The sequence below is a fragment of the Dama dama genome, chromosome 3, assembly GCF_033118175.1.
Source record: "Dama dama isolate Ldn47 chromosome 3, ASM3311817v1, whole genome shotgun sequence".
Taxonomy (NCBI): Eukaryota; Metazoa; Chordata; class Mammalia; order Artiodactyla; family Cervidae; genus Dama; species Dama dama.
The window spans coordinates 71,186,751-71,212,739 of record NC_083683.1 but is presented as its reverse complement, the minus strand read 5'-3'; the positions used below and the strand labels follow the sequence as shown (position 1 = coordinate 71,212,739).

At 42.7% G+C, this 25,989-nt stretch overlaps 1 protein-coding gene across 4 annotated transcripts in view; it reads left to right on the top strand.

The window, feature by feature from the left end:
• Window positions 1-25,989, top strand: part of RBMS2 (RNA binding motif single stranded interacting protein 2) — a 57,704-nt gene that overhangs the window by 5,411 nt on the left and 26,304 nt on the right. Inside the window, exons 1-2 of one of the 4 annotated variants that reach the window (XM_061132062.1) lie at window positions 3,340-4,013; window positions 4,169-4,305. The exons of the other annotated variants lie outside the window; for them this stretch is intronic. The gene's annotated coding sequence lies outside the window, so the exon portion shown is untranslated. Of the gene's footprint in view, window positions 1-3,339; window positions 4,014-4,168; window positions 4,306-25,989 lie in introns of those variants that run through there. 4 annotated transcript variants of the gene reach the window in all.

Below are 25,989 nucleotides of genomic sequence, written 5' to 3'. Positions count from 1 at the left end.
AACCTGTGCCCCTTGCAGTAGAAGCTCGGAGTCCTAACCACGGGACTGCCAGGGAATTCCCTGGCGGAACTTTTAAAGTCCAACATCTCATGACCACTGGCAGCTAATAGTTCTGTTATCAGTGATAAAGTGAACTCAGTTGCTTACAGTTTACTGGTGATGTCTCTCCATTGATTCCCCCTTTTTTAGCTCTACTATGCTAACTTAGGCTTCCCTTGTGGCTCAGAGGGTAAAGCGTCTGCCTGCAGTGCGGGAGACCGGGCTTCGATCCCTGGGTTGGGAAGATCCCCTGGAGATGGAAATGGCAACCCACTCCAGTACTCTTGCCTGGAGAATCCCCATGCCCAGAGGAGCCTGGTGGGCTACAGTCCATGGAGTCGCAAAGAGTTGGACGTGACTGAACCACTTCACTTCACACTGACTTAGGCCCTTATTACCATAGTAATAAACATCCCACAGGATCTCCTGTCTCTGGTTTCTTCACTCCCTACCCCTTGTCCCCAAGCAATTTTATACCTGCTACCAGAATAATCTTCCAACATTCCAACAGCATAGTGCTGAGCATTTCTTGTATAAAAACCTTTGATGGGTATATGTGTGTTAGTTGCTCAGTCATGTCTGACTCTCTGTGACCCCATGGGGTGTTGCCTGCCAGGCTCCTCCATCCATGTGATTTTCCCTGCAAGAATACTGGAGTGGGTTGCCATTTCCTTCTCCAGGGGATCTTCCTGACCCAGGGATCAAACCTGGGTCTCCTGCATTGCTGGATGGGTATATATTACCTGCTAAACCAAGTCCAAATCCTTAGGCCCGTGCCCACTGTTTTCCTTCTCTTCCCCACCTCCCCTGCAAGCTTTCACTACACCGACTCTGCTTGAACCAGTTGTGTTACCTGCAGTTCTCTGGCAATACTCTTTGGTTGTTCTAATCTCCTAAGAAAATATGCTGTAAGACAGAAAAATACAGAAAAGAAACAAGACAGAAGAAAATACAAATCAGAATAAGAATTCAGGGACTTTCCCTGTGGACCAGTGGTTAAGGTCGTCATCTCCAGTGCAGGGCACCAGCTTCAGCCCCTGGTGAGAGTGTGCAGTGTGGCCAGAAAAAGTCAGCTGGAATTAAAATGCAGATATGCAAACCGTAGATAATCCTGGAAGATGAAGACGGATGAATAATCATGATTTTATCGGTGGAGAGGTGGTTGGTGACTTTAACAAGCAATTTCAGATTGGGGAGTAAAAGCAGGGTTGGAGTGGGTTTTGAGTGAATGAAAGTAAGGAAGTATAGATGGTAAATATAGACTGATCTTTTAAGAATTTTGATTAAGATGAAAGTGCAGGAAAAATAATTTTAAAACAGGCAAAATGTCTGAATAGATATTTCATCAAAGAAGATCTACAAATAGCCATGAAAAGGTGTCCAGCATCATTAGCCAACAAGGAAGTCAAAACCACAGTGAGATACCACCTCACACCCACAAGGATGGTTGTAGTCAAAAACACAGATAATAGCGTGGTGTAATTGTACCCTTATAACCTGCTGATAGGAATGTAAACGGTGCAGCTGCTTTGAAAAACATTTTGGCAGTTCCTTAAAAGGTTAAACACATTCCTAGGTATATACCCAAGGGAAATTAAAACATGATGTCCACACGAAAAGCCTGTGCATCAGTGTTCATAACAGCACTATTCATTATAGCCAAAAAGTGGAAACAATCCATATATCCATCAACTGATGCATGGATAATTTACTGTGTTTACCCATACAATGGAATTTTGGATTTTATTCAGTGATTAAAAAGTCGTAAGAGTACTGGGACTTTGCTGGAAGTCCACTGGTTAGGACAGAGAGCATGGGTGTGATCTCTGCTTGGGGAACTAAGATCCTACCTGCCGTGTGATATGGCCAAAAAAAGGAAAAGTAATAGGGTACTGATACAGTCTACAAAATGGATGAACCTTGAAAAAATTATGTTATTGAAAGAAGCCAGTCACGAAAGACCACATACATTTGGACCCTTGAACATCGCAGGGCTTGTAACACCAGCCCTGTGCAGCTGAAAATCCACATATACGCTATATTTGATCCTCCGTATCCGTGGCTCCTCCATATCCATAGTTCTGCATCCTTAGAGTAAACCAGTTGCAGAAAATCCACACGTAAGTGGACCCGTGCAGTTAAATCTGTGTTGTTCAAGGATCAGCTGTATTTGATGCTTCCATTTATATGAAGTGTCCAAAATAGGCAAATCCAGGGAGGTAGAAAGGAGATTAGCAGTTACCTGGAGATGGAGTAGGAGAGTTTGGAGGGAAAGAAAAGTGACTGGTAATGGGTATTGGGAGAAGGCAATGGCAACCCACTCCGTTACTCTTGCCTGGAAAATCCCATGGACGGAGGAGCCTGGCGGGCTGCAGTCCATGGGGTCGTGAAGAGTCGGACACGACTGAGCGACTTCACCTTCACTTTTCCCTTTCATGCACTGGAGAAGGAAATGGAAACCCACTCCAGTGTTCTTGCCTGGAGAATCCCAGGGACGGGAGCCTGGTGGGCTGCCGTCTATGAGGTCACACAGAGTCGGACACGACTGAATCGACTTAGCAGCAGCAGTGGGTATTGGGTTTCATTTTGGGGTAATGAAAATGTTCTAAAATTGATTATAGTGATCCAAATACCATTGAAACTATGTTTTAAATGGGTTAATTACATGGTATGTAAATTACATCTCAATAAAGTTATTTTTATTTTTTAATATTTATTTATATTTTTTTTATTTGGTTGTGCTGGGTCTTAGTTCTGACATGTGGGATCTAGTTCCCTGACTCAGGATCAAACCCGGGCCCCTGCATTGGGAGCATGGAATCTTAGCCACTGAACCACCAGAGAAGCCCAAAGTTGTTACTTTAAAAAGATGGGGAGCAGAGAAATGAGATAAAGGCTGGAAGAGGGTGGTGCTGTGGGGAGAATTTTCTCAAAGATGGGAGATACAGAAGCCAAAAGGTAAAAAGGTTCATGATGAGTTACTTGACACTTTCCAGATATGTGTGTGTGTTCACAATCCCTCACATTCTCTGATTCTCTTGTCTTTGTGCTTCATGTAGTATTCAGCCTCTGATACTTTTTTGTTGTTGTTCCTTCCTTTTGGAATGGCCTTACTGTTTATTTGTTCACTGACTCACATTCATTAAATAGCTCCAGAATGTGCTAGGACCTATGTAAATAGACTGTTATTCTAAGTGTTATATATACTAGCTGTCTCCAATTTATTTCCTTCCATTACTTCTCTTTTACTATCTTTAATATATTATTTAATAACACAAAAGATTACATGTAACTATAAAGCATATCATGTACAGATATGAAAGTTGGACTGTAAAAGCTGAGCACCAAACTGATGCTTTTGAATTGTGGTGTTGGGGAAGATTCTTGAGAGTCCCTTGGACTGCAAGAAGATCCAACTAGTCCATCCTAAAGGAAATCATTCCTGAGTTTTCATTGGGAGGACTGATGTTGAAGCTGAAACTCCAATACTTTGGCCACCTGATGTGAAGAACTGACTTGTTGGAAAAGACCCTGATGCCGGGAAAGATTGAAGGCGGGAGGAGAAAGGGATGCAGAGGATGAGATGGTTGGATGGCATCACTGATGTGATGGACATGAGTTTGAGCAAGCTCTGGGAGTTGGTGATGGGCAGGGAAGCCTGGCCTGCTGTGGTCCACGGGGTCACAAAGAGTCAGACACGACTGAGCGGCTGGACTGAAACTGATGGAGCACAATGAGAGGAACGCCTGCGCGCTTCCCCGGAGACGTGGGTTTGACCCCTAACCCAGGAAGATGCCATGTGCCGCAACCACTGAGCCTGTGCGCTTGAGCCCAGGCGCTGCCCAAAGTAAAGACAGCAGTTACAAAGGGGCACAGCTGCAAACCCGCCTGCCGGCAAGAACCGGAAGCAGTGCCTGTAGATTACATGTGCTCAGGAGTGTTTCCCCATCCCACCGCCGACCTCCCTTCTAAAGGTAACTGCTCTTAAATTTTGTATCTATCATTCTATTGCTTTTTAAAAATATAGTTTAAAACCATGTTTAATTCGCTTTTTTACATTGTTCTGAGTGCTTTACATACACAATTACATCCTCATGACAGTTTCATTATTATTTTCCCTGTTTCACAGATGAGAACAAATGAACTGCAGAGAGCTTAATAATCACGCCACTAGTGAATGGCCCAGCCGGGGTTTGAACTCAGGTCGTTGGCTCCTGATCTGTCAGCCACCGCTTCATTGTCTTATGGCAGCACAGCCTTCTGTTGGTTTGTCTCCTTTCAGTATTACATCTTCATGGTTCATTCATGTTGTATATTTTACTCATTTTTTCTTGTATAATATTTCATTTTGTGAATATACCGTAGTTTATCCATTCTTCCACCAGTGAGCATTTGGGCTGTTCCAGGCGTGTTCGCTTTTGCTGTTCCTAACGTAGCTGCTCAGAATATTATCATATATGTGGCACAGCTGTGTAAAAATTTCTTTGGAGTTTGTACGTAGGAGTGGGGTTGTGGAGTATAGTTTGTGAATGTTGACCTTTAAGAGATGATGCTGGAGAATTCCCTGGTGGTCCAGTGGTTATGACTGCAGGGGGCATGGCTTGGATCCTTAGTGGAGGAACTAAGAGCCTGCATGCCCCATCGTGTGGCCAAAAAAATTAAAATACATGTGTGTGTTCAATCGTGTCTGACTCTTTTGAGACCCCATGGACTGTAGCCCGCCAGGCTCCTCTGTCTGTGGAATTTTCCAGGCAAGAACACTGGAGTGGGTTGCCATTTCCTACTCCAGGGGATCTTCCTGACCCAGGGATAGAACCCGAGTCTCTTCATCTTGTGCATTGGCAGGCAGATTCTTTATCACTGTGCCTCCTTGGAAACCCCAGTTTAAAAAGAGGCAATGCTAAATTGCTTTCTAAGTCTACTACTGTTGTCTCCATTAGCAATATAAAATTTACTGTACATTCACAGCCTCCCTACTTACTGGAAATGTCATACCCCTCTCATTCTCTCTTAAATGCAATCTAGACTTTTATTCCCAATGCTCCACCAAAACTGCTCTTACAAAGGTCTGCAATGACTCTTCATTTTCCTGAGTGGTCAGTTCTTAACTCTTATCTTAATCTGTTATTGACACTTGACACATTTGATCACACAATTGCGTGAAACACTTTCTTCGTTTGGTTTACAGACCACCATAGCTTCCTATTTCTCTAGTGTCTGGCCTTTTCTCTGCAGGCTTCTTTGCTGGTTCCTCCTAATTTTCCTGATCTCTGAACGTTGGGAGATCCCCAGGGCTCAGTTCTTGAATTTCTCTTCCATCTACACTTCTCCATTCGTAATTTTATTAAGTCTCATAGCTTTAAATTTTATCCATACCTAATGGAAAATCTGAAAAGGACTGCGTGCACACGTAATAGGTAACAGCCACAGGCGGCTCAGTGGGTAATGGATCTGCCAGTAGTACAGGAAGCGTGGGTTTGATCCCTGGGTCGGGAGGATCCCCTGGAGGAGGGCATGGCAGCCCACTCCAGTATTCTCGCCTGGAGAGCCCCATGGACAGAGGGGCCTGGTGGGCTGTAGTCCATGGGATCACAAAGAGTTGGACAAGACTGAGGTGACTTAAACACACACTCACGCATGTATAACTCAATCCCTTTGCTGTGTACCTAACACTACCACAACACTGAAAATCATCTGTCCTTAAGTTAAAAAAGAAAATCACCCACAGGGTGACAAATCTCAAATTAGATTTCAACCTGGACTGCCCTTCTGCAATCCAGATTCGTATTCTAACATCACATCACATCTCCATTTAGATGTTTATCCGACATTTCAAATTTAACATGTTTAAAGCAGAGTGCCTGCCTGCTTTCTTCCTCCTCACTCTGCCGCAGCTGTCCTTCTCACTGTCTTCTCCATCTAAGTAAATGTAAATTTACTGTAAATTTCATTTTTCCTGATGTTGAAGCCAAACTTCTCAACTTACCCATGACTGTTCTTTCTCCTACAGGCCCATATCTAATAGCATAATATACGAGTACCTACTTGATTGGACTCTTAGTAATTAATGCCTGCTACATAGTAAATGATCATTAAAATTAGCCATGGACGATATGATTCCATTCTTTTTCTTCCTGTGTGCATACAAACAAGCTTATAGTTTCTTTCACCTTAAAACAAAACAATGGAAAACCTGCTTGATCCCATGTCTCCTGCCAGTTACTGCCCCATTTTTCTGATCCCTTTTACAATCCACCTTCTTGAAAAAGTAGTTCCGCTAGAATCTCTGCTTCATTACATTCCACTCTTTTTCTCAATATTTGCTCTCTTTATTTTTTAATTGTAAAATATGTATAACAAGATTTGCCATCTTAACCATTTTTAAGTATACAGTGTAACAGTGTTAAGTACGATACGTTTACTTGTGCAGCCAGTCTCGAGTAGAACTTTCATCTTGCAAAACTGACACTACCCCATTAAACGACTCCCCATTCCCCCTACCCCCAGACTACTGGCCGCCACTGTTCTACTTTCTGTCTTTTATGGCTTCTCTAAGTCATATAAATGTAGTCACACAGTATTTGTCTTTTTGTGATTGACTTACATAACTTGGCATAATGTCCTCAAAGTTCATCCATGTTGTAACATATCAAGATTTCCTTGCTTTTTAAGGCTGAGTAATATTAAATTGAATGTACATACCACATTTTGTGTATCCATTCATCTGTGAGACATACTTGAGTTACTTCCTTCTTTTCATTATTGTGAATAGTGTTTCTGTGAACGTGGGTGTATAAGTATCTCTTCAGACTCTGCTTTCAGTTCTTTTGGGTATATTCCCAGAACTGGAAATTGCTGGATCATATGGTAATTCTATTTTTAATTTTTTGAGGAATTACCATATTATTTTCCTTAGTGGCTGTACCATTTTATGTTCCTACCAGTAGTGCGCAAGTTCTGATTTATCTGAATCCTTGCCAACACTTATTTTCCATTTTTTTGATAGTAGCCATCCTAATGGGTGTGAGAAAGTATTTCATTATAATTTTGATTTGTATTTGTTTAATGATTAGTGATGTTGGTCATCTTTTCACATGCTTATTGGTCATTTGTATATTTTCTTTGGAGAAATACTGAACTCCTTTTCCCATTTTTAAAGTGGGATTTTTTTGTTGTTATTGAGTTTTAGGGGTTCTTTATATATTTTGGATATTAATACCTTGTCAGGTATATGATTTGCAAATATTTCTTTTTCAGGAAGTGAAGTTTCATAAACAAGTTCTACAATGAAAAGAAAAAAGCATCTTGATACATAAAAGTTTTGTGAAAGTTTAAAAAAATTTTAAAGGGTTTTGAAATTTAATTTTACTTACTTACTTTTGGCTGTGCTGGGTCTTTGTCGCTGCTCAGGCTTTTCTCTAGTTGTGAGCGGGGGCTGCTCTCTAGTTGCAGCGCACAGGCTTCTCATTGCAGTGACTTCTCGTTGCGGAATACAGGCTCTAGACATGCAGGCGTCGGCAGTTGTGGCTTCCCGGCTCTTTAGCACAGGCTCAGCAGTTGTGGCTAACAGGCTTAGTTGCTCCTTGGCGTGTGGGGTCTTCCTGGCCGAGGGATCAAATCCGTCTCTCCTCCACTGGCAGGCAGATTCTTTACCACTGAACCACCAGGGAAGTCCTAAAATTTTTAAATCAGAAAGTGTTTAAGACTGCGTGGGTGCTAAGTTGCATCAGTCATGTGTGACTCTGCGACCCTCTGGACCAACTGTAGCCTGTCAGGCTCCTCCTCCAGGCATGAATACTGGGGTGAGTTGCCAGGCCCTTCTCCAGGGGATATTTCCCATCCAGGGATTGAACCCACATCTCTCACATTTCCTTCACTGGGTTCTTTACCACCAGTGCCACCTGGGAAGCCCCATTTAAGACTAAATTCTTCCAAGTGTTCAAACAAAACGAAAAGCAACCTATTCAATCTCAGTAATAAAATGTGTCCTTGGGGCTTCCTTAGTGGTCCAGTGGTTAAGAATCCACTTTGCAATGCAAGGAACAGTGGTTGGATCCCTGGTCCAGGAAGATATCACGTGCTGTGGGGCAAACGAGCCCACCCGCCACAACTCCGGAAGCCCACGCTCTGAAACACGAGGGCCACCGCGGTGAGCAGCCCACGCTCGGCGGTTAGAGCAAGCCTGCTGGCAGCAGCGAAGCCCCGCATGGCCAAAGATAAATGAGTGTGAAAAAAGACTCGGTCTTGGTGTGTGATCCTTTTAATGTGCTGTGAATTTGTTTTGGTGTTTATTAAGAATTTTTGCATTTATACTCGTCATGGATGTTGGCCTGTTTTCTTGTAGTGTATGCATCTGGCTTTGGTATCAGGGTAATGTTGGTCTCATGAACTGAGTTTGGGAGTGTTCCCTTCTATTGAGTTTTTTGGAAGAGTTTGAGAATTGGTGTTAATTCTTTGAATGTTTGGTGGAATTCACTTGTGAAGTCATCTAGTCCTGGAGATTGTCAGTCTCCTTACTGGTCCGTTCAGGTTTTCTGTATTTTTTATTACTAAAACTTGGTAGAGCATGCATTTCTAGGAATTTATTCATTGCTTCTAGGTTGTCCAATTTGATGGTATATGATTGTTCATAGTAGTATCTTATGATCCTCTGTGTTTTTGTGATATCTCCTCTTTCGTTTTTATTTCTTTGAGTCTTTTTTTCCTTTGTAAGTCTAGCTAAAGGCTTGTCAATTTTATCTTTTTTAAAAAACTAATGCTTAGTTTCCCATTGTCTTTCCATTCCTGATTTTATTTATTTTTGCTCTGATCTTTGTTATCTCCCTCTTTCTTCTAACTTTGGGCTTAATATGTCCTTCTTTTTCTTAAGGTAGTTTGACATTTTTTTTTTCTTCTTAACAAGTGCATTAACTTCCCTCTGTGCTCTATTTTTGCTGCATCCCATGAGTTTTTGTATGTTGTGTTTCTATTTTTGTTTCAAGATTTTTTTTTTTACTTTATCTCTGACCCATTGGTTGTTCAGGGGTGTGTTTAATTTCCACACATTTGTGAATTTTCCAGTTTTCCTTCTGTTATTTATTTCTAGTTTATACCGTATTGGTCAGAAAAGATACTTGGTATAGTTATGATATTTTTAAATTTACTGAGACTTTTTGTGACCTCATATGCTCTATCCTGGAGAATGTTCCAGGTGCACTTGAAAAGATGTGATCTATTATTTTTAGATGGAAGACTATTAGGTTAGGTTATTTGATCTAAAGTATAGTTCAAGTCTATTGTTCTATATTGATTTTCTGTCTGGGTGATCTGTTCATTATTGAAAGTGGGATATTGAAATCCTCTGCTATTATTGTACTATCTGTTGCTCCCCTCAGATGTGTTAACATTTGCTTAGTATTTTAGGTGCTCTGGTGTTGAGGTCCTCTTAATATTTTCGGTTTAGTCCAGTTGCTCAGTCGTGTCTGACTCTTTGCGACTCCATGGACTGTAGAACGCCAGGCTTCCCTCCATCACCAGTTCCCAGAGCTTGCTCAAACTAATGTCCATCGAGTCAGTGATGCCATGCAACCATCTCATCCTCTGTCCTTCCCTTCTTCTCCTGTCTTCAGTCTTTCCCAACATCAGGATCTTTTCCAGTGAGTCGGTTCTTTGCATCAGGTGGCCAAAGTGTTGGAGCTTCAGCTTCAGCATGAACCCTTCCGTGCTGTGAATCCTCCTGATGAACTGACCCTCTTATAATCATAAAATGACTTTCTTTGTCTCCTGTTACATTTTTTGACTTTTCCCCTGATGTAAGTGTAGTTACCCTTGCTTTATTTTGGTTCCGTTTGTATGGGATGTCTTCCCAGCCCTTCATTTTGTTCATTTTGTTCTTATGTGTGTCCCTGTAGCAGAGTCTTTGTATCAGGCTTTTTTTTTTAACCCATTCAGCCACTCTTCACTCTTGCCTTTTGACTAGAGAATTTAATCTATTTACATTTAAAGTGATTATAACTCAGTAAGGACTTAGGCAACCCACTCCAGTATACTCACCTGGGAAATCCCATGGATAGAGCAGCCTGCTGGGCTACAGTCCATGAGGTTGCAAACAGTTGGCCACGACTGAGCGGCTCACACACACCAAGGACTCACTGTTGCCATCTTGTTGATTGTTTTCTGGCTATCCCGTAGTTCCTTCCTTCCTCTCGTCTCTTACTGTCTTATTTTGAAATTGATGATTTCTGATATGGTGTACTTTGATTCCCTTCTCTTTGTCTCATGTGTATCTATTATAGGTTTTTGTCTTGTTACCGTCAGGCTCACCTGAAACATGTTACAGGTGTGACAGTCTATTTTTAAGCTGATGACAACCCCGCTTTGATTGCGTACAAAACCTGCCCTTTCACCTCCCCCCCATTTTGTGTTTTTCATGTCACAGTTTGCATCCTTTTATATTGTGTATCCGTTAAAAAATTATTGTAGCTGTAGGTATTGTAATACTTTTGTCCTTTAACTTTCATACTTGAGTTTAGTGGTTAATATTATGATAGTAGAGTATTCTGAATCTATGTTAACCTTTATCAATGTGTTGTGTATTTTCAGGTTATTAGTTAATATCCTTTCTTTGCAGATTGAAGAATTCTTTTCAGCATTTCTTATTAAGGCAGGTTAAGTGGTGGTGAACTCTCAACTTTTGTTAGGGAAAGTCTTTATTTCACCTTCACCTCTGAAGGACAACTTTGTTGCGTAAAGTATTTCTTGTTTTGCATTTTTTTTTCTTTCAGCATTTTGAATATATCGTCCCATTCACTCTTGGCCTGCAATATCTCTGATGAGAAATCAACTCGTAGCCTTATGGAGACTCTCCTGTATGAGAGACATTTTTTTTTCTGACTTTAAAAAAAAAGTTTTTTGTTCCTGTATTTATTCTTCTGACTGCAGTGGGCCGTCGTTGCTGCGCGTGGAGGTTGGTTCCCCCGGCTGTGGCGCGAGGCCTTTCACTGCAGTGGCTTCTCGTTGCAGAGCGTGGGCTCTAGGCCCTGCGGGTCTCAGCGCTTACGGCGCGTGGGCCCAGTTGCCCTGTGGCATGTGGGATGGTTTTGCTGTAATACATCTTGGAGAAGGTCATTTTGGATTGACGTTTTGAAGTGAGCTCTTAGCTTAATGAACCTGGATGTCCACATCTCTCCCCACATTTGAGAAATTCTCAGCCATTATTTTTTGAATCAGCTTTCTACCCCTTTCTCCCTCTCTTCTTCCGTGACTCGTGGCATGTGGATCGTTTCTGTTAATGTGCCCTGTACGTCCCGTAGGCTTTCTTCATTCCTCTTCGTTCTGGCTTCGTTTTGTTTCCTTCTGGCTGGATAATCTCAAATGATCTCTCTTCAGGCTCACTGATTCTTTCTTCTGCCTGGTCTGGTCCGTGGTACTTTTAAGTGGTTTGTTGGTTGTCTTTTATCTTGCATAACCTCTTATCTTGCCAGAGTTGGCCATTCCCCGTTTCTTGAATCGCTGTCTTTTGTTGCTTCTGATAACACCACCTTCTTGGGTCTTGCCCTGTCCTCCTCCTCTTCTGACCTTCTTGTCAATCACCCTACTCAGCTTCTGAGTATGTTTAGTTCTTTAGGCTTTCTTGCCCTCTCTCTAAATATACCTTCTTTCTAAATTTCACTTATTACCATGCTAATACGTTTACTGATAATTACTAGACCAGACTTCTCTGTGTATCCAGCTTCTTAATTGGTATTTTTTCCTAGAAGTCTCAGAAGTTACTAAAATTAATGTATTCAAAATATAATGATTGCTTTGTAGTCCTCAAGTTGGCTCTGCCCCCCCATCTCTACAGTAGTAGTGAATGATACCCATCCATCCAGTTACTCAAGCTAGACACTATACTTTCCCACATCTACTTTATTATATAAGTAAAACCTTAGATTCTACCTGTAAACTAAGTCTCAAAGGTTTGCATTTCTGTTCGTCTTTATAGCCGTCTCTCCAATCATAGGCTGTATTGTCTCTGGTCTGGACTATTACAGTGACCTCCTAATTGAGCTTGCCACTTCAACTCCTGTCTTAACTCTTGTTTATTCTTCCCGTAGTAGCCAGAGTAGTATTTTGAAAAGCTCCATCAGATCTTATAACTTCTCTCTTACATAAAATTATTCACTGTCTACAGGGTTGAACAAAAGCCAAACCCTTAAAGACAGCCTGAGAGTTTGTACCTGCACCTTTGTCCTTCTCTACCCGAGTGTCACTGGCCTTCTGTTTCTTTCGGATTCAGTTGAAAATCTCACTTTTGTGCATTTCTCTTTCTGGAATGATCTTTTATTTCATTCTCTGAATGACTGGTTTCTGCTTATCCATAAAGTCTCACTTAAATGTCACCTTTCCAGCTATAATAACTAAAGTAGGTCACAGCCTTCTGGTCTTTTTTTTCTTCCCTAGCCCATTTATCACACTCGGTAATTATACAGTTACTTTGTGATTATTTGATTAATGGCTGTATCTCTGCTAAATGCTGAATTCCCTTAGGACCAAGACCATCTTACATCTTTGTCTCTAGACCATCTTTAAGTCAGCGTTTTGTTCTTGGTACCTGACATAGTGCCTGGTATTCTAACATGGGCATTAAGTATTCATTGAACGCATGAATGTGAGCTCCTTTCATATTTCAAGCACTATAAGAGCTTCTGTTGTTCAGTCTCTCAGTTGTGGCTCTTTGCGACCCCATGGACTGCAGCACGCCAGGCTTCCCTGTCCTTCAGCATCTCCCAGAGCTTGCTCAAACTCATGGTGATGCCATCCAACCATCTCGTTCTCTGCCGTCCCCTTCTCCTCCTGCCTTCAATCTTTCCCAGCATCAGGATCTTTTCTAATGAGTCAGCTCGTCGCATCAGGTGGCCAAAGTATTGGAGTGTCAGCTTCACCATCAGTCCTTCTAATGAATATTCCGGGTCGATTTCCTATAGGATTGACTGGTTTGATCTCCTTGCAGTCCAAGGGACTCTTAAGAGTCTTTTCCAACACCACAGTTCGAAAGCATCAGTTTTTTGGCACTCAGCCTTATTTACAGTCCAACTCTCATATCCATACATGACTACTGGGAAAATCATAGCTTTGACTAAATGGACCTTTGTTGGCAAAGTGATGTCTCTGCTTTTTAATAGACTGTCTAGGTTTGTCACAGCATTTCTTCCAAGGAGCAAGCACCTTTTAATTTCATGGCTGCAATCCCCATCTGCAGTGATTTTGGAGCCCAAGAAAATGAAGTCTGTCACTGTTTCCATTTTTTCTCCATCTATTATAGATGCCATGAAGTGATGGGACCAGATGCCATGATCTTAGTTTTTTGAATGTTGAGTTTTAAGCCAGCTTTTTCCACTGTCCTCTTTCACTTTCATCAAGAGGCTCTTTAGTTCCCTCTTTGCTTTCTGCCATTAGAATGGTGTCATCTGAGGTGTCACTTCATATCAATGTCTGAGATTATTTATATTTATCCCTGTAATCTTGATTCCAGCTTGGCTTTATCCAGCCTGGCATTTCGCATGATGTACTCTGCATGTAACTTGAATAAGCAGGGTGACAACATACAGCCTTGACGTACTCTTCCCAGTTTTGAGCCAATCTGTTGTGGAGTTCTAAGTATTGCCTCTTGACCTGCATACAGTTTTCTCAGGAGGCAGATAAGGTGGTCTGATATTCCCTTCTCTTTAAGAATTTTCCACAGTTTGTTGTGATCCACATAGTCAAAGGCTTTAGCATAGTCAATGAAGCAGAAGTAGATGTTTTTCTGGAATTCCCTTGCTTTCTTTAAGATCCAACAGATGTTGGCAATTTGATCTCTGGTTCCTCTGCCTTTTCTGCGTCCAGCTTGTACATCTGGAAGTTCTTGGTTCACATACCGTTGAAACCTAGCTTGAAGGATTTTGAACATGACCTTGCTAGCATGTGAAATGAGTGCAATTGTGCAGTAGTTTGAACATTCTTTGGCATTGCCCACTTTATATGTATGTATTTTGATCCTCACATTAATCATATTACACAGTTGCTGTTACTGTCTGCATTCTGCAGGTAAGGTTAAGCAACTTAACCAAATTCACACAGCTCACACATGGCAATAGTAGAATTAAGCCTCAGTCTTTTAATTTTTGAGCCTGTGTTTTAACTACTTTCTGCTAGTTAATGGGCTCTATAAACAAATACACTTTTTGAAAAAACATTTAGTGAACATTGATTCATTCCCTACTCAATTGCTAATTGAATAGTGAAATAATTGAGTGCTTATATCAAAACTGAATCTTATTTTTTTCTTATTTGTAACATAAAGATCTTACATTACAAATGAAAATTATTTTCTTTGTTGTCCCAAATTTAGTTAATACTAAACCATTATTTTACATTTACAGAATTTGTAGACTGGTATGGCTAGGCGTGCTAACATTTTACCCTGGCCTCCACTTCAGCCATCAAATACTTGCCTAACCCTTAAAGACTGGTAGGGTTTGAGGGTTTCGGTTTGAAGCATCCTCCTTCTCCACTCCAGTTGAGAAATAAGAAAAACGTTTGACAAATGGAAATAAAACCAACACCTTTATTACTGATAAAATCGACGTTCATGACGGTGCGTCCTCTCTGTGGGCCACTGGATTTTCTAACACTGCCAGAATTAGGCAGACTTTTCCATGTAGGTGCAAGCCGTGATCAAAACCAAACCAAACAGAAAGCTATGGTCTTCCCCTGTGAGGCAGCCCCTGTGAAAGCTCACCAGGGTGTCAGGTAGCGAAGCTGAGTGGTGCTCCCGGCAGGCAGCTGTGCCCCCGAGTAGAGCTGCCTGCCCCCAGGGACGGCGTGCTGACGTCTGCCTCTCCACAGGGAAGGGGGCAGTGCAGTGGGCACTAAGGGATTCCCCCAGTGAGGGTGATGGTCAGATTCCTCAGTCCAGTTCCATTTTCACGCACCAGGCCAGTGCTCAAGTCTAGGAGATTTTTAAACACTCTGTCTCTGTTGGGCCCTCGTTGTTGCGCACAGGCTTTCTCGAGTTGTGAGGAGCAGAAGCTGCTTTGTTGTCGCATGCAGGCTTCTCCTTACGGTCGCGTCTCTTGTTGCAAAGCACCGTCTTTAGGTTCAAAGGCTTAGCTGTCCTGCGGCATGCGAAATATGAGTTCCCCAACCAGGGATCGAACCGTGTCCCCAGCATTGCAAGGCAGATTCTGAATCACTGGACCACCAGGGAAATCCCTAATCTGGTAGATTTTTTGATGATGTTTTAAAAATTTTATTTATTTTGAATCGAAGGACAGTTGCTTTACGGTGTGGTGTTGGTTTCTGCCGAACATCAGCATGAGTCAGCCACAGGTGCACACGTGTCCCCTTTCCTGACTCTCCCTCCCTCCTCGCTCCCCACACCGCCCCTCTCGGTGTTACCGAGTTCCCCGAGTCATACAGCAAACTCTCCTGGCTGTCTGTTTTACCTGCGGTGATGTCTGTCTCCACGGTGCTCTCTCCGCTCTCCCTCCTCCCTCCCCCTCACGTCCGTGAGTCTGTTCTGCGTGTCTCCACTGCTCCCCTGCAAACAGTGTCATCAGCACCGTCTTTCTAGATCCCGCGCGTGTGTGTTAGTATATGATATTTCTTTTTCCTTTCTGGTGTACTTCCCTCTGTGTAATAGGGTCCAGGTTCATCCACCTCACCAGAACTGACTCACATGCATTCCTTTTTATGGCCGAGTAATATTCCATTGCATGTATCCACAGCAGCTTCTTTACCCATTCATCTGTGGATGGACATCCAGGCTGCTTCCATGTCCTGGCTACTGTAAATAGTGCAGTGAGCATTGGGGTACTTGTGTCTTTTTCAGTGTTGGCTTCCTCGGGGTATGTGCCTGGTGGTGGGACCGTGGGTAGTGAAGGGTGAAGAAGAGGAATGCTGGTATTGTGTTAACAACCGGCTAGTTGTCAATTAAGGACACCGCTGAAAGCCACTGTCAGGAGTAAGCCTAAGCAAAGATAGAGAGGAAGGGGAAAAATGGAAGAAGAATGCAGAGGAGTAAGAGAGAGGATGGAGGGAAGAAGGGGGGGCAGTAGAGGGTTGCCTCTAAACTATAAGGCTGTTATCCTCATTCTAAATTGTCTTTCAGTTTCCCCTCTAAAGGATACCAAAAGTAAGCAGGAGCCTGAGATTCTGCTCTGTAAGTGCTATCAAAACTGTTTTGTAGTAAGGAGAGAGGAAAACACCTGTTTTGTTTTAGTAAATCAGCCTAAAAGAATAGGAATTTTCCCTTTTTCTATATTGTCTGTGGATTAAGCATACTGTGGCTATTCTGTAAATAATGTCTTTATGTGGGTATAGGTACTAGATCTTGCAAAAATTCTTACAGAACCTCGACATTACTATCCAGGGACTAGATAGAACTTAGAGAACTTTCTCTCCCTCTTTTGGAGACCTCATCCCTTTGTTTATAATTGGCTTTTGGTTTTCAGTTGTTACTTTGGCAACCAATCCCTTATCTCCAACTTCTGCCCCATTCCCAGTTGTGGTTTAAACCATGAGTTGGATAAACTAGGTTAACACTTTCCTAAGGACTAATTCTATTCAGATCACTGTCTTTTTTGAGATTCAAGGTATGTTAGGAACTATGAGAGCGTGGGTCCAGGACTCAGACTGTATGGACTCAAGTGTTTTAACATTCTATCCTAGTTAAAAAAAAAAGTATGTCAGACTTTAAGAGACTTTTGTTTGTTTTAAATAGATAATAGATGTATGGACTTAGTATAAAATATAAAAGGTTCAAACGCGTATAAAGGAAACAAAGAAAAAGTCTGTCTTCAATCCATCCTCCATATACCTGGTTTGTCTTTCTAGTAGCCATCATTATTAACTGCTTCTTGTGTCTCTTTCTAGAGATATTTCTATGTATATTATATTAAACTTTGAAAAATTATTTCCAAAGTCGTTTGTGATTTGTAAAACTAAGCCTAGAATAAAGATTGAACTTGATATAGTTAATGTGAGGCTAGGTGGTTGCCTATATACATTTTTTTTTGATCTGAAGATAGACTAGGCACATATACCTTTCATATTCTTGGGCTAGGCTACTTCCTTCAAATGTGTAGTGTTGCCAGTATTTATTATTTGGTGAAACAAAAATATTTCTCTAATGACCACAGGAACAGAATATTTTGACGACTTTGAGATTTTCGGCCTTGGTGAACCCAGACCCCTAATCTACCGATCGAAGTATTCTTTCTGTGGGTAGTGTAAGGGTGAAGAAGAGGGTGCTGGCATTCCGTAACTGAGGGTTTGTCATCTCTGCACGTCTGACCAAAATGAAATTGTGTCAAATGATGAAAACAGGGTAAAAGACAAGGTAGGACAAAACAAGCTCTAGGCAGACGTTATCTTTTCCTTCATCTCTTCTGTCTCCGGCGGCCGTTGCGTGGAGGGAGGCTCACACAGCGCTCTGCAGGCTCTGTCACCCTTTTCCGCCCGGCAGTCCCTTCTCCGGCCCTGTCCCCCCGACCACGGCTGACCCGGCAGCGAGGCTGGGTGGTGGGGGGTTTGTCATGCTGAGTCAGGCTCGTGGGGACTCAGCCGTGTCCCACCCACGTTCTGCCCAAGCAGTTGGTTGTCGTGTTCAGACTTAGGCTGCTTAACCTTCAAAGCCCGTTTTCCTGTCCTGAAAATTAAACTTTGTCTGTGCTTCCTGGTACATATGAGATGCTGTCACACCGACGTGCACCCACACGCGGACGGCAGAGTCGGTCATTCCCCGGGACGCAGGCCTGGGCCTCTGCTGCCTGAAAGGGCCGTGCCCCCCGCAGAGCTGCCCGCAGATTCCAGCCGAGGGCTCTTGCTCTGCTCAGTCTGCGTAAGCACCAGTCTTACGTAGGTTTTACTCTTAACTTATTTGGTTCCTGGTTCAAATGCCTTTGTTTCCTAAGTGTTCTGCTTTGGACTTGACATCACCTATCCCCAGGGAACTTAGAACTGCCCTCTTCCCAGAAGGGAGACGAAAGGAGGTAGGGTCATGTAAAGAACCGTTTTACTCAGCTCTCTGCACCAGTGTGGATACTGTCCGTCTTAGGGTTTCCCTTACTTGGTTCTGCTTAATAAAAAGTGGAGTGACATACCAGCGGGAATGTTGAAATAAAATTAAGACTCAGTTTCTAAGTTTTAGAAGGAAACTAATAACATATTTCCTGCTCGACTTCACAGAGTCATTGGGAAGATCAAATGAAACCATAAATGTTATAGGTCTTAAGATACTGTTTAATTGTTAGACAAAAAGATACGGCCCAGAACTCTGCATCACACTGTGCCTAGGGGATGCAGTCTCGAGGAAAGCAGAGTTTCTCAGGAGTTTCTGGTGCGTATCCCGTGCACCTGAGTCTTCAGGGTAGAATGGTTTGGTCGTCATTCAGGGCCCCAAAAGGAAACAGAGGCATACCCGAGCAGAGAATTTGAGAAAGATGTAGTGAAGGGACTATTTACAGAGAGACTCGGGGAAACCAGTGGGAGCGAGCAGAGCACGCTGTGGCCAGCAGTTACAGAGCCTGCGTTGCTCTAGGTCTAAAGGGGGAAGAGCTGAGGGGGATTGCCAGAATCTAAGAGTCGCTGTTTGGAGAGAACCTTGGGCCCTGTAGCAGTGTGCAGTCAGATCATGGCGTTCTGGCAGGGGAAGGAGCCAGGAAAAGAAATACTCTGATCTTGTTCCTCTCCTGCCCTCTGATATCCTGCTGGTGTGTGTCTGGTTCACCAAACCCAACTGGACCCCAGAGGCCAAGGGAGCCTGTTCACACACTCTTTATGGTCAGCTTCCAAGCCACAAAGCAAGGTGGACAGGAGTGGCGAGCAGATCTGGAAGGGCGAATGGGTGGATCCCTGGGCAACAAGTTTGATTGTTTTATTAACTGAGGATTCTTTAGTTATTTTGACTTAGGGTTTAAAAATGTCGATTTTATATCTAAGACCTCGTTTTTAAGTATCACCTGGTGTGAATGTGAGTAACTCCCCCTGGCATTAAAGGAATGTGGAAAACAGATCACTGGAGCCATGAAAGAGAAGTGGGGAGGAGATGAGCTGGAGGTGGTGTCAGGGTTACTTGAGCTGAGAGGAAGTGGTGGACGTGCTGAGTCAGGCTTTGAGACCAGGTATGTTGGGCGCATCGGGGCTGTGGGTTCTCTGGCTTAGGCTCCGCATGTTGCAGAGCATCCTTTCTGTTGTTACTGTTTTTTGATAATTTTATTTATTAATTTCTGGCTGTGCTGGTTCTTCGTTGCTGCAAGGGCTTCCCCTCGATGCGGTGAGCAGGGGCTCTGCTGTTGTGCATGGGCTTCTCACCGTTCGGCCTCTCGTAGCGGAGCGCAGGCACGGTCTCTGGGGCCAGTGGGCTTCATCGTTGCAGCTCGTGGCCTCAGTGGTCGTGGCTCCCCGGCTCGGGAGCACAGGCTCCGTGGTTGTGGTGCACAGTCTGAGCTGCCTCTCGGCCTCTGGGGTCCTCCTGGATGAGGGGTCGGGCCTGTGTCTCCTGCGTGGTCAAGCGGCTCCTTCACGGCTGAGCCTCCAGGGAAGCCCCTTGTTTTGTTTTTAACATTGCGGTTTTCTTTTTTTCCAGAAGGAAGGATTATTGAAAACACTTTTTTGTTCTGATACGGTATAGAGTCTAATTCATATTTCTACTTGAATTTCAATAAAGTATGTTAACTTTAAGACTTCTCTACATGTAAGTGAGGTAGGGTGATGCCAGCTTAGGCTGAATCCTGTGCTAGGTCACGCTAGCCCGTAGGGCGTTTGCAGTGGTTGGAATGTCCTCTCCTCTCCGCCCATCTCTATGAAATTTTTTTTTTAATTGTTCACTTCTTTATTTGACTGTGCTGGAACTTCGTTGCTGTGCCTGGGCTTTCTCTGGTTGTGGTGAGCAGGGGCCACTCTCCAGTTGCGGGGCGCGGGCTTCTCATTGCAGTGGCTTCTCGCGTGGAGCTCGGGCTTCCAGCAGTGGTGGCTCCCAGACTCTAGAGGGCAGGCTCAAGTGCACGGGCTTAGCTGCTTCGAGGCACGTGGGATCTCACCAGACAGGGGATCGAACTCATGTCCCCTGCATTGAGAGGCAGATTCTTAACCACTGGACCACTGGGGAAGTCCCTCTATGAAATTTTTATAACAGCTTTATTGAGACATAATTCCCACGGTGTACAATTCACCCATTTAAATGGTACAATTCAGTGTTTTTTGCATATTTGCAGAATCATGCATCCATTACCATACTTTTAGGGCATTTTTGGTACCAACCCCCCAAGGAAACCTCACTCACACCACCATCACTTCCCAGTTCTTTCATGATCCCCCTCTCCTAGCCACAGGTAGTCACTCATCTACTTTCTGTTTCCAAAGACTTGCCTGTTCTACACACTTCATATAAATGGAATCATATAATTGGTGGTACTTTGTGATTGCCTTCTTTCACTTAGCATGTTTTCAAGGTTCACATCATAGCATGTATCTGTATTTCTTTCCTTCTTAATGACTGATAGGCTCATATGTGGATGTACCACATTTTATTCATCCATTTATCAGTTGATAGACATTTGTGTCCACTTCGGGCTATGGTGATGCTGCTACTAAATTCTTGCACAGGTTTTGTGTGGACACATGTTTTCGGTTTTCTTGGGTACATACATAGGAATGGAATTGATGAGTCATGTGATAACTCTGTGTTTAATTATTTTAGAAACTGCCAAACTGTCTTCCAGAGCAGCTGCATCATTTTGCATCCCCACCAGTAGTGTACAAGGGTTCCAGTTTCTTCACAGCCTCACCAACACTTGTTATTTTTTATTGTAGCCATCAAAGTTACTTTGGATTAAAGCCATAATCTTTTTATTATAGCTATTCTAGTGGATATGAAATTGTATCTCATTATGATTTTGATTTGATTTTCCCTATGACTCCCTTTTAAAAGTTTACCAACCTACTGGTTTTTCAAAGTAAAACCCAAAACATTTTCTTTGAGAAACTTTTCCCTCAGGAATTGTTTCTTCTTTCCTGTTCTCATACCATTTTGCTTGGATCCCCATAAAAAGCTCACACATTTTGTTCTGCTAGTTATCTAGGTTGTATGCTCTGGTCTGTGAATTACTTAATGGCTACTTGTGAAAGTGAAGTCACTCACTCGCGTCCTACTCTTTGTGACCCTATGGACTGTAGCCTTCTAGGCGCCTCTGTCCATGGGATTTTCCAGGTACGAATACTGGAGTGGGTTGCCATTTTCTTCTCCAGGGGATCTTCCCGACCCAGGGATCAAACTCAGGTCTCCTGCATTGTAGGCAGACCCTTTACCCTCTGAGCCACCAAGGAATCCCAGTGGCTTCTAGTGGGTATGTGTTTAAATTTATTATGAAATATTTCACTTATACACTTATTCACCTATGATTCCCCACTGCATCAAGCAGAGCTTACACATAGTCATTCATATATTTATTGAATGATTCAAATAATGCAGAGGGCTTCATGAGTGAATATTAGGAGGACTGATACTTTGCAGGGAAAGTGAGCTTTATTAGGAAACATGAGAGAACTCAGGAAATAATGTACTTTTAGATAAAAATGATCAGATGTGTTATATGTCCCAGAGACCACTGGCTCCAGAAGCTTGTCTTGTGGATCATCAATATCCATATTGTAATAGGAATTTCAATGTCAGGCCACTGGATTATGTATCTGTGAGACTTTCTTAGGGGTTTATTAAGATGATACACAGTTAGCAAACCCCCTAAATTTGTTTTACTCCTTTTAGCAAATATCCATGCTTATATTCTGTGCCAGGAACTTAGCTGAGCACTAGACATGGGGTGGAGCTTTCTCCGGCTCTGGTGATAATAAAGTTAAGGGCTCAGGATGGGGGTGACTTTGACAGCAAATGAATGGATACAGGGCTTGTGAATTTTCTTAAACCAGGCAAAGTGAACAGTTGATCTGAGAACCTTATTTTCAGAATAAAGACAGTGTTTTACTTGCATTATATTTTACTTAGCAAGTAACTCATCTGAATGGGTCATTCTTTTAAAGTTCTGATGAAAACTTAGTGATTGGGAAGTAGGCTGTGAATCTCTGCTGCCACTGTGATCTCTTGCAAGAGAGCAGAAGGAAGAACACACTCTTGTCTCCTCGTTTCCTGTAACTCAGCAAGTCAGGAAACATAAAGTTCCTGCTACAGGAAGAGGGGAGTTTGCTTTTTCTTTTTCTGGATGAAGATGAAGGAGTTATATATTTCTTTATCCCCATGCTATAAGCCCTTCCCCAGATTATCATGCCCCAGAGATTCTTACAGGATATTTTTACAACATAGTTCTCTAATCATCCTTTAAATACCACCCCACCAATCTTTAAGAAATTCAAGTCTCTTCAATATTTTATCTTAAAGGTCTCAGCCTTAGACAGTAAATGAAGAACAAAACAGAAGGAGCTGTTTTATAATCGAGACATAAGTAACTGTTGAGGTGTCAGAGAGAGGTAGTTCTCGAGATGGTTAGGACCCACTCGCTGTCTGCCTCCTAACCTCGTATCTCTTCATGCGCTTTCCATAAAAATGTCTCTCCAAACTTTTCCTGGATCCTTAAGAACTGCTAGGGGAAGCATCAAGTCTCTGAAGACAGATGATACCTCAATTTGGGTGAGTTATCTATATTCTGAAAGGAAGGATTTTATCCTTTAATTATAGAACAACTTCATTTCTTTAAACGATTCCAACTTTTAAAAGAATAGCTGTAACTGACGGTTTGTGCTTGCTGCATGCCAAGCCCCGGGTTGAGGACTTTGTATCCACTCGCTCGTTTGTCCTGCCTTCTCTGCCTTCTCTCACGTGTGGCTGGTCACTCTGCAAGGGGAGTGGTCTGTCTGGGAAACAGCGCAGTCCTCCCCATGCTGGTGCTCCCGCACACCTTTTCCTGAGAGATGCTGGTCTCCATCCAGCCTTCAGTTTGCTCTTCTCGGGCATTTGCATTCAGTCAGTTCCCCTTTGCAGCCCAGCCAGTGTTCTCTGTTTTGCCTTGGTAACCTGTTGCCCATAGGCATCTGAGTTTCACTGGAAGATCCAAAGCCATAATGTCCTTGCCCTGAGATTGCCTCCCGTCTTTAGGGATCACAACTGAATTTATTCCATTTCCCAGGAATTAGTGCAATATTAGAACTGTCTAAAAGCATTAATACCTACTCTGTAAGCCTACATTTCTAAGGCGCTATGTTCAGTTTTAGCTAAGAAATCAAATTTTAAGGCTCTCCAACACTTAACTACTACGCTTTTCAGGCCTTCCCTGTGTAGTATTTCTAAGGTATTTAAATGTTTATTAAATGAATAAAATTAACCAGTATTTATTCTAAAAGCATTCACATATATGTATCAAGCATATCACTTCAAATTCTGCAAGTTAAAATTTTTTTTCCAAGTAATTCCAGTAGAGAGCTTCCCTTTTTATTCCTATTATATAGCAATCTAAATCAACAAGAAAGGAACTTCCTAAAAAATTTATGAACGCTAATTTAATGAAACAGTAACTTTTAAAAACCAAACACAGACAATGTGACATACACTCTTGGCAAAAAACTGAGAAACAGAATATTAACCCAGAATATTAAACAAAAACAACTTTTAGTCCCCCATTCCCTGTTCCTGTATCAACTAAAGATTCTTAAAATAATTATAGCACTTGGATATCCTTGGAAAGTAGTATTAAAATGTACAATAATATTTCTGCATTACATTTTCATAGATAGGATTAGAAGGAATAGTAAATTGCATATTCTTTCATTCAAAATATGGAAGTCTGAAATATTAAAACAAGTTTTACAAAATTATAATTGGTTTATGCTGGGTTTTACCTAGTTTTACAACAATTAGTTATTTTTATTACATACTACATACATTCGAGGGCATAAGAAATATATTTTTCTTGATTGTCCAAAATGATTCATTGAAAAATGCTTAAATACAGCTCTCTAGGACCATTCCCATGTTCTTATCAGTGACCATAAAGTGAAGAGAAGGCATTTTTCAAAATTTTAAATATCAGTGTAGAGGAAAGTGGGATGGAAGGTGACTGAGATCCAGAGTTTAGGTGACTGGCAAGGTCATCCGATTAGGAGGCTGCAGTTACGGATGGACCCATGATTTTCTTACCTAATAGTGCTTCAGATTAGTGTACTCCAGAAGAAGGGGCTCGGGGATCTCATCACGACTGTGGAAACTTTCAGAACTCGATTAGGTGTGTGTTCGGCCAGCTGGTGCCGGGCTTTAAGACCGCCTGTTGCCGTAAGCGCCGTGTTCCACCACAGCCCCAGCTTCAGCACACGTGCTGTTAGCAGCTCATTCTTTTCTACAGAGATTCACAAACAGGGAACAAAGTTCTCACGCCTCTTCTTCTCCAGAGTTACAGTGACGCTGCGTGCTCCTTCCTCTTACTCTCCCGCCAGCGGTGGCTTGAGGGGCGATAAGAATGTCGCCAGGCAGATCCAGTATAGAGACCTGCTTGCCATTTTCTGTTTCCCTTAATTTCACGTTTAACAGTGTATTAACCGTTTGGGGAAGAAGTTCTTTACCAGCTCCCTTGAAAAAGCACACGAGGTCCCTAATCCTCCCTGGACCTCCACCGCGCACTCTGCCTGGACATCGCCCTCGGCCTGGCGAACCTGCAGCCAGGCGTCAGGCGCTCCTGCGGGGGCCCGGGCCCGCGCTGTCCTGCCGCCGTGGGTGTCCCGCAGGGTCCAGCCCCACGCACAGGCCCAGCCCTGCAACTTTGAATTTAACTTCTGTTTTTCTCCTGACCTCCCTTCATGTCTAATACCTCCTAATTAGTCTCACTACCTTTGGTCTCCTACCCCTCTGAACCAGCTGGGATAATGCAGCCAGTGTTAGCTTTCTTACATATATGATATCATGTCATTTCTCAGCTTATAATAAACCTAGTAATGTTTCCCAGTCACTTCCAGACCTAAATCTCCTTCATGACATGGCTCATGCCTACCTGCTTCTATGGAATAACTTTACATATTTCTTTGCTACATCATTTATTTCTAAAGGCAAATTTAATACAATCCCAGGTGTCTTAAGATCCTAGGCCAAATGTGAGGGTCCTTGCTTTAAAGAGTTCAAATCTTGCCCTTCATTTTCTAGCTTAGGCCCTGACAGAGGACCAGTGGCCTCAGAGGACTATTTGAGACAAGGAAGACAATTCTGCCCTCCCCTTCCCACCCCCGTGAAAATACCTCAGTCCTCTGGGCTCTCGTATGTATTTCCCTTTTCTCTTTTACATATATAGGTAAACATGGATCATTAGTTTACTTAGTATTCTCTCTCCAAACAGTTTCTTTTGGGAAGCCAGATAAGCTTTACCTAGAGGCTTGCTCAACTTTATTTCGTAAATTCTCTTGAAAAGAGAGTATTTTTCTGTTTTTTCTCTTTGGAGCCAAACCTGCATAGCAGTTTCAGAAGCTATTTGGGAACAGCAAGAGAGAAAAAAAAAATGTTTCCTTCTGAACTACATTTTTTTTCTAGGAATTTTTCTGGCCTTTTTTTTTAAATTAATGACTAAGTCATGTTTTTAGATTATGGCTAAGACCTTACTGGTAAAACCAAGATTGTAACCGTGGTAGCAAACCAGTAACTTGTTTTCAATTTCTTTCTTTCCTCAATAACCCTTGTGTTCTTCTCTGGACAGTCCTGGCATCACTGATACTTCCTCTTGGGAATATTCTCTCACGTTGGGAAAGGGGGTAGATGAACTCTGATTGAGATGATGACCCCATGGGCTTGTGCGTGGATACGATGCTGCTAGAGTTGCTTCTGCTGTCGCCGTTCCTGCCGGCTCCATCGTCATCCCCAGGCCTAGCCTCTCACACTGGGTGATTGCCGGGGCGTGAGGGTGCTACACACCGTCAGCTTTCAGGATCTTAGTTCCCCAACCGAGACTGGACCCAGCCCCA